Here is a 6,000-nt window from a genome sequence, read left to right on the forward strand (position 1 = left end):
AAACTGTGACTAACCTTCAGTATAGACTATATGCTCAATCTTTGCTAATCTTGTGATTTTATTAAATTATCATTTTAAATGGATCTGGTAATTGTGGCTAGCTTTATACAGTAAGTACAAGTTACAAAACAGTCCTTTTTATCCCCCTTTTCAACGTCTTTCTTTTATGTAGCCAAGAACCCTAAGATGTCTTTGGAATACATATTCCAAAAACTCTTGAAATCTATTCCAAGCCCAATACTTATTTTTATATTGTATAACCCCTTGCAATGTTTAACATTTTAAAACATAACTGTTTCCAATGGACAATGGTTTGGGTTCCTTCTGGGAAAAGATAGTAATATTTTGTCTAACAGAAAGTAAACTTGAGATGGAGTGGGTGGGTAGAGTCGGTTTTTATGGTAAACACCATTGGTTTAATCAGATTTGTCAAATGGCAAATGTTACTTCATGGTTCTTTGTTTTTTTTAAGTTTCTGTGATGAAAAGAGAGCAATTGAAAAAGTGGAGTATGAGAAAAAATAAGAATGAGTTATAGCTATTTTTAAAAAGTAGTTTGCAGTTAAAAATAGAATGAAGAATTTTTTTTTCGCTACTTAGCATTTTTAGAATTATTTAACTCAAAGTACTTCCAAATATTGTAATTATTCCTTAGCTTTGGAATGCCAGTATCAAATCTTATGGTCTTCCCAGTTTATGATAAGTGGATCATTCCCAACATATCCTAATTAGTACTTTGAAAAACTAATAGCTATTCTTCCAGATGTCATAAAAATAGAGAAACAAGATTCAAAAAAAAAAATGGTAAATGAATTCCTTTTTTTAATCTTTAAAAAGCTGGAAATTTAATAAATAGAATAAAACATTGCATTTACCTTAGATCAAGTGAACTTTAAAGGTCTTAGTATATTTACAAAAGGCAAGATTTACTTTGCATTGAAAGCTTATACAGTATATTTAAAATCTTAAGTAGTCCCTCATATTTTGCTTTTTCTTCCAAAATAATTTTCCCAAAAGAATAAGATTTAAAAACTTAAGGTGTGATAAAGTGGATCTAGTAAAAACAAATATTTCATAAATTAATTATATATTTATGAAAATTTATTCTTAATTGGATGTGAAAATTTGTATCCATGTTAAATTTGGTTATTTCTTTTAAGAATGTATATTTGTGCCCTATTTTTAAGTTATCTCCTTTTTCAAACATTTGTTTTTAGTTGTTTCATTCTAAAAATAAAAAATATTAATAGTTATTAAATATTTACTCTGTGCTCATATTTAAATCTCAAAAGACTCCTTTGAGGAGAGTAATTTAATAGAAGAGGAAATTGAAGCTTAAATGCCAGAAAACCCATCTTCTTTACTGCTATCCAAACTATTTTATTCAATGTAAATAACATTCACTGAATGCCTCCTATATATATATACAACATGGAGCCTAGCAAGAAATTTGGCAATATAACTATATAAAGTAAATGAAAGTTTCATTAAAGCTCCCTTTATATAGATGCAAAAGAAATATTACCATAGAAAAGATTTGAGTTTAGAATTGTGCAATGCTAAGGCTTTTAAAAAATGTGACCTGTCTTCCTTCTCCATAGAATTACAACAAAGATGCAGACAGAATACATTTAAGAAATATTTGTTGTCTAAGTTACATATAATTATATTCACAGAAAGACTTGTGCAAAGATTTATCAAAAGAGTAGATATGATTTAGAGGGTTTGTTAATGTCCCTTTCAACCCTGGCTACCCTCCTTAATGTCAACATTCAATTAAAAGTATATAATAATGTTGAGAATTATAAAGATAGGAGGTAAAATATGCGGTAATCCTAAAAATCTCCTTAGAAATTGCTTTCTAAGTTACAGTCATTTACATCTCCCATTATTTTTTTAAATTAGTTAATTATGATTTTCTATACACCAAGTCTCAGATTATCAAGTTCTTCAATGACCATTTCTGCTTTATTTCATTTGTCCTTTAGAGAAACATCATGTCCATTAAGTTTTTTCATCAGACCTCGAACCCTGAAAGACTGTAACGCCTTCATCAGACAGAATGTGTTGATAGGGGGTCTCTGTGCCATTAAAACTGCGCTTCCATTTTGAAGTTTTAATTTCCCCAGTTCAAAATTCAGCTCGTACTTAACTGCATTCTAACTCTTTTTTACGGGTACATATATGTCCATCTCTCCCACGAGACTATTAGATTCATCCTAGCAATTCCACACGGCCAAAAACACTGCTTTGCGATTAAGTGAAGGTGAAAGGATTGCTAGATATTATGAAATAGTCTCTTCTTATCACTACTCCTTTTAAGCTCAATGGAAAGTGAATGGAAAAGTATATGAAGCCACATACCATAAACCATGTTACAAAGTCATCATCCTTTCTGTTGCGATCAAGCCAAGTGAAGTGTTCGCAGCTTTATGAAACAATTTTAAAAGCAACAAAATATATAAATTTTGTTTACTCAAAAGATTCAACTTTGGCCGATGTATTCCCAGAGTATACCCAGAGAGGACAATGTAAAAGTGGAAATCCAGACTTATGTGGGTTCTGGTCCCGTTTCTACAATGAACTAGCTTTCGACATTGGGTAAATTCATTATATTCTCGTGGCCTTAATTTCTTTATTTTTTTCTTTTCATGCTTTGAAATGTAAACTTTCTACTTCTGTTATTTTAGGAAAATTATACATTATATTCATATTACTTTAGTGGTTACTCATATTAGTAAAATGCCCACTTAAAGTCAATTACCTTAACCACACATCTCTACTTTCCCCATGAAGAATATTATAACCTTAAATTGCATTAATTCCTATATATCCTGTTCATCTTATATCTCATAATTGTCTAGTGTTTAGTTTCACTTTGTTGTTAAACCTTGATCTTATTTATAAAAAGTATTGCTATATATCAGATTATTAATGTTTTTTCCAGTCATAACAATAATAATAGTAAGTCAATAATTATTGTTTAATCATGTTTGCCAGTTTCTTTGCTCAATAATTTTTCATGTAGCCCATTCCTTCTTTCAGGCTTGGAGTGATTAACTTCCTCCCACTTTCCCTGTATGAAATTATGAAATGTTTTTTTTTTTTTTTTTTGGCCTCACTCTTAAATCATATGTTGGCTGGGTATTGAATGTTAGGTTATCAATTACTTTTTTTCTCAGCACTGTGATGAAATCACTTTATTGTATTCTTACTCTACTTTCACTACCAAACATCTCTAATTACCTAATTATTGTTCCTTTGAAAGTAATGTTATTTTTTTCTCTTTAGTTCTTTTAAGATCTTCTCTGTGAGTAGGTGTGATCTTTGTGTTTATCTTGCAATGCATTTGATATGTTTCCTAAATCTGAAAATTAAATTATTTCTTCTATTCTAACTTATTTATGGTTGATAATATTCCCTTTTCTCTCTCATTCTCTTCTTCTCTAACTCTTATTAGACATATATTGATAGGCCACACTCTCTACTTTTTATCCATAAACTTACTTTTCACATTTTCTATCACACCATCTCTTTATGTTGCCTTCTGCATAATTGTCTCTGACCTTTCAGGTTTGATTGTATCCATTTCTATCCCATGAATTTTAACTTTCAGAGACCATATCATTCATTTTTAAAAGATATACTCACTTCGTTATCAATATTCCATTATTCTGGTGTCATATTTTCTTAATGCTTAAACTTCTTGTTTTACATTTTAATTATTTTCTGTACATTTAATTTATAGTGTCTATCATTTTTCTCTATGATCTCAAGTACTCAAGAATTGCTTATATTGGTTTATTTACTCTTCTGAAAAATTGTAAATTTATTTTTAATAAGCTTCTACCTGTGGAAATTCCATTTTCCCTGGATTGAGGACATATTCCCTTTGACCAGTTTTTTATTTTCTTCTGGCAAGAATCCAAGGGCTTTTAACACATAGGACTATTTTGATGTTCATTTTGCTGCTTATGGGTTCTTTTACCATGTGTCTAATATGAAATCTATGTGCAGCCTTACCAGTTCTTAGGAGAAACTTTTTTTCCTACTCAGTGTCCAGAATGAAACTGCCAGCTGCCTTGTTGTCGTTCTCTTCTCAGTGGGCAGATATATTTTCTAAGTCTACCCTACTACCACTTAAGGGGACAGCCTTTCAAGGGCCCTAGATTAATTGTGAACGTGTGTGCACAGGATGGGTCTCTCAGTTCCAATTCTCTACCTCAAGAAGTCCCAAGTGTTCATCTCCTGTCTCTGCATAGATGTTAAAACACAAGCCCTTGGGTTACTTCTACTGGCGACTTTCCACAACCCCACCCCAAGCCAGTGGCAGCATCTGCTCTCCCACTTGTCACTTTTATTTTCAGTCCCTCCTTGCCTCCTAGTACTAAGAGGCTTTCCTAGCTTTGGTTATTTTATCTATATGTTTAAAAGAAAATTTCATCCAGCATTTCTTGACCTTTATGGCAGAAGTATTGCAGTTTAACTGGTCCTTCACATTGACAATATTGGAAATGGTCTCAGACTTTATATGAAAAGAGAGCATTGACTATCTAATCTCTATGGTTCCCTGTAGCTCTGATGGTATGTGAATTTTTCATGCATGAAATTAGCACTTCGGTTTCTGACACCACTGGTCATTCCATTGCTTAAAAGAGCTCCCCACTCTGGGTTATGGATAGCTACTGCCATAAGAGTTTTTCACAAACTCAAAATGACGAAAGAGTTTACAGGCTGCTTCGAGAGAGAAAAGAAAGTTAGAAGCTCATAGGCCATCTTCAGAGATGTGACTACTCCTAATTATATGGGGTTTCTTGACTCCTCTGAAAACTACCTCTGACAATGGAGTGCGGGTAGTCCTTTATTTGGGTGTGCGCGCTTAATCTCACTGTTGGCAGCAAATGAAAGGAGGAAGGAACAGTCATGACCGCCACTTGTCTGGACCTTAGAAGTGAGGCTAGAGTTACATGGGCATCATTTTCTCTCTCAAAACATGACAGGGAAACAGAGACTCATCACATGTCAGCAAAAGATTGGGCTAATCCTTGGCAGGAGCACACAGCTGAGGTTTCATTTCTTTGCTCTCTAGTACATACTGTGGCCATGTTAAAGTTCAGGCTTCACATTCCTTTCTGGTGAAAAAGGGATTTAATGAATATGCTACATGTTCTAGATGCTAAATGACATGCATCTTCCTCTCATTTTGGCTGCCCTTTTTGGAATACCTCGGATATATTGTGTGTGGATATCTTTCTAACTAAAAACTGCTTATTGAGAAGGAAGAGGAATCATTGCTGTGAGACAAAAACATTTTCCCTCAAAAAAGAATGTACAAGCGCACACAAAAAAAAAAGATGTGGGATTTTTATGAATCATATCCTGTAATTTTTCACTTTTTTCCAGCTACCTCCTTCTTAGAACAGAATCCAAGAAAACCAAAGAAAACTATTTGTGCTGTGAGCAAAAATTTTGCCAAATTGAATTACATAATTCATCTAACAGATTTGATGAGTTCCTGGATGCAATTTGCAAATTTGCATTTTGGGCACAAGGAAATAATGCATTTGTTATATATGAAAAAACATAGTGCTTATTACAAAGCCATATTTTGTAACTGCTCAGGAATGTGTGTGTGCATGTGTGTGTGTGTGTGTGTGTGGGGTGTGTATACTTACACATGAAACTTGGCTGTTTATCATGTACCCTTCAGGATATTTGACAGTAAACATAGTGAACTATGGAATCGAATTCAAGAATGACTAGAAATTAGCAGTTTATATATTTATGATATTAAGTATTAGTTAAATATGTTAACTAAATATGATTGATCACCTTTCACATTTTCCAGGTAAAGGAATATTCTCACATTGATTTATCATACTTGGATTTATTATACATTACCCCTTATTTCTCAAAATAAACACTATAAATTATGGGGAGAAGGGTTAATATCAGCAAGATGGTGAACAACACAGCTCCAGGTTCTCATTTCCCTAAAGAA

The sequence above is a fragment of the Rousettus aegyptiacus genome, unplaced genomic scaffold, assembly GCF_014176215.1.
Source record: "Rousettus aegyptiacus isolate mRouAeg1 unplaced genomic scaffold, mRouAeg1.p scaffold_m13_p_13, whole genome shotgun sequence".
Classification (NCBI taxonomy): Eukaryota; Metazoa; Chordata; class Mammalia; order Chiroptera; family Pteropodidae; genus Rousettus; species Rousettus aegyptiacus.